This window comes from Copadichromis virginalis, linkage group LG11, assembly GCF_057382275.1.
Source record: "Copadichromis virginalis isolate Kocher_CV1m ecotype Utaka linkage group LG11, C_Virginalis_male_GT1.1, whole genome shotgun sequence".
NCBI classification, from domain to species: Eukaryota; Metazoa; Chordata; class Actinopteri; order Cichliformes; family Cichlidae; genus Copadichromis; species Copadichromis virginalis.
Genome location: NC_140628.1, coordinates 18,174,166 through 18,181,029, shown reverse-complemented (window position 1 = coordinate 18,181,029; position 6,864 = coordinate 18,174,166). Strand labels below are relative to the sequence as shown.

The 6,864-nt window shown below is 41.1% G+C and overlaps 1 long non-coding RNA gene across 2 annotated transcripts; it reads left to right on the top strand.

Annotated features, from left to right (window-relative positions):
- Positions 1–5,085: 5,085 nt before the first annotated feature.
- Positions 5,086–6,413, top strand: LOC146698335 (uncharacterized). Of its 2 annotated transcripts, XR_014922900.1 has the most exons (3): positions 5,086–5,441; positions 5,525–5,605; positions 6,094–6,413. It is a non-coding gene; the product is annotated as an uncharacterized LOC146698335 (long non-coding RNA). The 2 variants fall into 2 exon arrangements; XR_014922899.1 differs by having other exon boundaries at positions 5,086–5,605.
- Positions 6,414–6,864: the final 451 nt, after the last annotated feature.

Sequence of the window (6,864 nt, the reverse complement as noted above, 5' to 3'; positions counted from 1 at the left end):
GTCAACCTAGTAAGTGTTTTTCAGGATTACATTTACAGTAAGAACAGTAAGTGGAATCATTAACCTTGAGTACCTTGAGTGTTTCACACGGCTCTTTAGCATAACTATAGAGCAGCAACATTAGCTAAAGTGCGTACACCTTTAAAATACTGCTATATGCGGATTAGTTTATTTATTATTTTATTCCTGAGTTCCCTCTATCCAAAGTTTATTATACCATATGTCAGCTACTTCTCTATCTTCTATCTGGAAGTGGCTGACATCCAGAAATCCTACCAGTGGCTGGACAAAGCTGTACTGAAGACACCTCTGTGACATAGAGGCACTAATCATGGCAGCACAGGAACAAGCTCTAAGTACAAGATCCATAGAGGTTGGGGCCTATCGCACCAGACTAATGCCCCGGTGCAGGCTGTGTAGAGATGTTCTTGAGACAATCCAGCACATAACAGCACGGTGCAAAATGCTGACAGGCAGGGCATAGTATACAGAAACATCTGTGCCTGAAAGTCCTGAGGTTAAAATGGGAGATGCCCCCTAGCATGGTTGAGAATGACTGAGCTAAGATCCTGTGGAACTTCCAGATACAGACAGACAAACTGGTGATGGCTAAGGTGGCAAACCGGCACTGCATCCCTGCTATAACTCATACCTCTAGCACAGAAACACCTGATGTTATTCTTACTGAAGTGCAAACATGGTTAGCTTTATGTAATGCAAATGACCTTGTGGCACTGAAGCACATTATAGTATAAAATTGTATAGTGACATGTACAAATTGCTTAAGAACTGAGAGACTGGAGGATAAATGGGCTGTTTTGATTATTTTTCTGCTTTCTCAAAGAACCTTTCCAACAATCGGAATATACTGACTTGCTAATTCTCCACTTCTGAATAAAATCAATTCATGAGCTATGAAGGAGGTCACACTGCGGTCTTGGGATACAAGTCTTCTTTTATCTAACTGCAAATAAAGCCCACCACCGCTTCAAGGTTTGTGCTACAACAAAATTTTCCAGTGGAGAAAACTGGAAACTCAACAAGGGCAAATTCAGACACTTTTGACCGTACACAGAGATTTTCACAATTAATCTTGCAGTACTTCTGGAAAAGGTAGTTTGTAGGTGTCACAAAGGTGAGAGACATCTGAGGTGGGCTGTAATTGTGTGTAGACGTATATGTGGTTCCTGTGAGGATTTGAGGGGGGGTTGCAGCTACGGGGAATCTTTCTGGCCATTTAGCCCAGCTAATAGCCTTTCTGCCATGCCAAATCACCCTTCTTGCCAAACATTCAGACCTGAACTCCTGACATCCCCTCAGGGGACCGAAGAAGCACTTTAATTGATATACTGCATCTCAAAGCCTTTGAATGTAAAGGAAGGAGGAAACTGGTAGACGAACAAAAGGCTACAGCCCAGAAAGCAGGATTCATCTTCTTCTCAGCATTGCTGGTGTCACACTCGGTGTTCTTGCTGCCTCAGATCTCCACAGCAGGGATAATGCTGGCTGTGCCCTAACAAGACATACAGTTATGGTTGATTTCTTGTTTCTCAGGTCTTCTCACAGACTGGAAGAAAATACTCACTTTATTCACTTCAAATGCGGTAACTACACCCGTCTGCTTGTTCTTTTGACATGTGAAGAATAAACAGAAACCTCAGATGAACAAAAGACCAAAATCACCAGCAGGAATTAATATGCTGGATTTTCTTTTTGTACAGATTTTCATTTGGATGGTCGGCTTGTCTGTGACTGTTTCACATTGCTTATTACAGCAGGGAAGTGAGGCATGTAATAGTCATCCCTTCAATAACCTCTGAGCCATACGAAAGCTGTTAAGTCTGGAAGAGAGAACAGCACGAGTGCCACTACGCTCTCTCACGGCAGGTAGTTTTACTGCGAAAATCAATAACAAAGACTTTAAGACACTTAAAGGCTGTGGATTTTGTATGAAGAACTTATTGGCATTAGATTTGAATACACTCACTAAGGGTTAATATTACTAAGGGTTAGGATTTTTAATTTTTAGTGCTTTGTCCAAACCACCGAGTGAAAGTGATGGCAAAGGAGTGAAAACACATTAAAGGAGCAAGTGAAAACAAAGCCCCTAAAAAACCACACAGATCACAGCTGACTAACTGATAAAGCTTCAACTTGGCCACTTCCAAATGAAGACTTTAGTCCTCTTTAAAGGAGGACTGGTGTCTCTCCGTGTCCTCTGCACAGAGGCACCAAGGCCAAAGGACAGAGATTACTAGCAACCTCTGACAGAACTTGAGATCAATATGATTCTGCAAAATGTTGCAGAACACAGAACACATTGCTCCCATCACAGCAGCAAATCTGCTGTGATGGGAGCAATGTTGTCAAGAAGAGTGGGTCAAAATTCCTCCACAATGATGTGAGAGACTGATAAAGTCATACAGAACACCATTACTTCATGTTAATGTTTCTAAATGTTTTTGCACTAATTTACTCCAAGTTGCAGAACCACAAACCAGTATGTCACACAACGTCATACAACGTCTTCCTTGTCAAACAGTGGGTCCTACATTACCCATGATACATCTCCCTCACCAACACTGTTGATTTAGGTGCATGCTAGTGCATGTTTAGGTAGCTTATAGATGAACAAATTAGAAGCTGCACACAGTTGTTAACAGATTTGTCTCTTTAGAATTGTTTGTTTGAAAGATTTTGAGTAATTAGTAAGAAAGACCAGATAGAGAACCATGGCTTGTATTAAACACATTTGTGATTAGATAATAGTGTTGGAGATAAACACACACATGCACAGACACAGTTGTCGTGTGTATTACGTGCTAAGAAACCGTGGCTCCTAAATATCTATTTGCCGCCTGCAGGCTGAAACAGGTCACAGTGTCACGCTCATTTGGCCTGCCATACTTTTCACACTTGTACACGTGCCGGCTAATTTACCATAATTACCAAATTAACTGGTGAATAATTTCATTTTAATTATTACATTTTTTTCACTTCTCGTTCCTTCATCTACCTTCATAGTGTTGGATTTAAAGATGAGGCCTGTTTCGAGTGTCATGTTCAATAAAGTGGGATGGGAAGGGACCCAATTAATATCAGATAGCTGGAACCCTCAAACAGAAAAAAAAAAAAACAGACTCTAACAGGGACATTTCCTCAGGACATATCTGAGCCTGACTAGACTAGCTTTAATTTGAGCAGTGAAGCCCACAGGGTATAGGTTTGTCTTGAAGGTAAGCACTTTGGACCGAGAAAAGACCCGAATTAATAATAATAATAATAATAATCTTCCGATAGTAAGCTATGCACCTGCAAAGCTCCTGTTGTTAGCAGGAGATGTGGTTAAAAGAAGCAAATCTAAAAAAATGAAAAAAAGAAAGCACATGCTTCCATACTTTCCCACCATACCCTGTTATATTTGTGTCACTTTAAGGATATCCAGCTCTGACCTGATTAATGATCAAGTTCATGCTCATTCATTGATTTGGTGAGCTCGTTTTTTTGACAGCTACTTTAAAACTCGGACATATTAGATGAATCCACATGACTATACATGGCTACAAAGGTGAAAGGCAATTTTTTCTATGGGTGGGATGTCACTGTAAAAGAAAAAAAAGGAGAAAATGTAATATTTAAGTGTACCTATATTCTCTAATAGTAATTTTCTGCATTGAATAATTTTTTTAAATGACGCTTTGACTTACATTTTCAATGAAGGGGATTTTCTCGTAACAGGTTACTTCTGTTCAGTGATGTTGTCACTATAACGAAAGAAAAAGACTTCAAGACTCCTTCCACAGTTTGTGTGAGCTCCTTCGTCTTTACAAAAGATGTCTGTGCAAAACCTCTAAAACTCAGACAAATATTTTCGGTGCTGTTTTGGTGCAATTATGATTAAAAACTTAACTGAACCCTAGTGAAAGCTCAAACCCACCCTGTGCCATGAATGACCAGTGCAGAAGTTGCTGTGAATGTTTTTCTGCTGTGCTTCCGCTTCTGCTTCCACGTCCCAACCCTCTCACCTCTTTCTGTCTGTCATTCTGATACTCTAATAGCTCTTCTGCTCCCTGGTAGTCTTAAAAGGATCTCTGCGCTGTGGTCCTTCAGCTCACATTACCCAAGGCTAGTCCACACTCTTGAAATTGTAACCTTATGATTCTCCAGGCCAAAGTTAATGGGACACCAGAGTCCTAACCCGCCCCAACCAGCACCGTGGATTAGTGCTACTCGGATCCAATCACATCCAGGCCCGTCACAGAGGCACTTCAGACCAAGTAGCTGCAAATCTGAGGCGGCAACTCTGGGCCCAAGACCTGCCTGAGTTTACCCATAGCCCCAGGTCATGTGGCTTTGCTCACCAGCCTTTGATGGCCTCAGGGGACTGAAAGAGCAGAGGCAGAGAGAGGAAGACAGCTAGACTGACCCAGAAAGTCTAGCATGGTGAGACACATGATGGTCCCATGGTGATCTCCCCTGGTTTTCAGTTGACGAAGATGTGGACTAAAGAACATCTGGAAGGCATCCCCATGAGCAGCAAGAGGCATGTCTGTGGCTGAAGTAGGGCTGGTCAACAGACCAAGATGAGGGAATGCTTCCTGTGGGTCACAGAGGTAATCTAAAGTGAGCATGTCGATAAGGTAATCTAGCTAAACTCACTACCTTACGAAACAGTTAGCCACTAAAATAAATACCATTAGCCCTATGAGGTGAGTTGGTTGTAAAGTCTGTGTCCTTTTTTAAGATACAGTCATGTGACAATACAACCGCAGATAACCTACAAAAATTGATATATATGCACTGTGTTATTATTTATTTAGCAAAAATTGAGCCAAAATGCAGTAAATAAAAAGCTTAGTAATGCTTCCATTGGAATAGGAATTAAGAGGGTAAATAGCCGCCAGGTGCTGCAACATAACCACCCCTAACATAAGCAGAGGATTTGGCAGTTTGTTAAGGAAGAAAGATATGAGCAATGAGTTTAGATAAGCAATAGTTGCTGCCCATCAATCTTTGACTTTTTAAGACAATTTCTAAACAGTTTGAACTCCATTAGTGCAGTGAGAAAGATTATTGTAGCCCAGATGGAAAAATATCATACTTATTCTCTTTATATTAACTGTCCACATCAACAAGCGTCGTATTTCCTATGACCATTGAATGCACCTCTCAGTTCACCCCACGTGAGGGCACCTAGCTCAGCAACCAATCAGAGCCTACCCAGGCCGCATTGACCCTGTCAGCCAGGAAGTGAGGTGGAGGTGCATGGTGTCCCGGGTTTTTCTTATCTCAGCAAGAGGAGTGGAGGCATCTGCTACTCAAACCGAGAAATCCACAGACAAAAGAGAGGAAAACTCAGGATTGAGAGGAAGGAAAACCAGCCTACTTACCTGCTGGAAGTCCGGAGTCGAGTGGCTGGATGAAGGAGAGAGGCAACGTCGGTAAGACGAGTGTTGTTCTGATGGAAAAAACTTGTAGAGACTTACCGTCGCGATCATGCTAATGCTAGCTCGGTGTCTCACAGGCTAACCACTCACTTTTCATCCGGAGAGCTGCTGCAATTCCAACGCCAGTGTGTGTTGGGCTTTTGTGAAACAGAGCAACGGTGAGCAACATGTTCTTAGCTGCTCTAAAGCTAAATTTTGTCAGTTCACTGTGAGGTTAAAGTAATCTAGAGGGTAATTTTTAGTGCATTTCTCTCTCACGAATAGGCCTATAGTGTGGAGAAATTAAGCACACTGCTTTAATGCCTCTGAACTGAACTCACATGTATATTTTGTTGCTTATTTGCACATAGTTCTGAATTTGTTATGGTGTATTGTATTTTGAGTGTCAATGGTTACTTACCATAAGTATTGTTTAATTAATGTTTACATGAATAGAGAAATATTTGAGCAACTTAGATGTTTAGTTCTCATAATTGATATGCTTGAAAATTGAATGTTGTACAACAGAACTGTGAGATTTGATAAGATTTAAGATGTTGATGCAATGAATATGAGGTGATGCAATAATTTGATTTTGTATTTTAACCTTAAACAATGCATCTGAAACAGACTGATTAGAATGTACATTTTATGAACTGGATTATAGGTCAGGTTTTTTGGAGAGGACGGAAAAGTCCAAGGACCAGGACGATATTCTGGTTGTGATAGATGGCGAGCCAACCACTTTGAGGACGATCTACCCCAAAGAAGATACACACCACACACTCATACATTCCAGTTACATTCACAAGGACCTTTGAAGTTGGCTATCGCCAGCTTAACTCTAAATTCTTAAAGGGCCCCAACGAGTACTTTTATTTTGTTGAGTGTGCACACTATTTATTTTATTTTATACTTTATCTGTACAAATTGGACAAATACCTGTTATACTTTGTAACAATACAAGAGTGGCTACTCAAAAGTTAACATTGTGTCCAGGTCATTATTGCTGCTCAATACTTTGGCTCCATACGAATTTGGTGTATTCTGATTCTGGCCAGGGTCTTATTACGAGCCCAAGTAATTATTGCGCTGTAATTCACCTTTATACCTTAAAGTTGGTTACATTATTCACAAATGGAAAACATATAAAACGGTTGCCAGCCTTCCAGGAGTTGGAAACTCACTCCAGTAACCTCACTCCAAGATCAGACGGATCTTGTTTCCTCAAAGAAGCAAGGAGAAAGCCTCATCTCTCTAAAGAACAGTTCAGCATGATTTAGATTTGCAAAGTTGCATCTGAACAAACAAGACTCCTTGAATAATGTCCTTGGGACGGGTGAGACAAAAGTGAAGACGTCCGGCCACAATGCAAAGCAATATGTTAGGTTTAAAGGTTTGGGGTGGGCCACAAGACCTGGGCACCTTGCAGTCATTG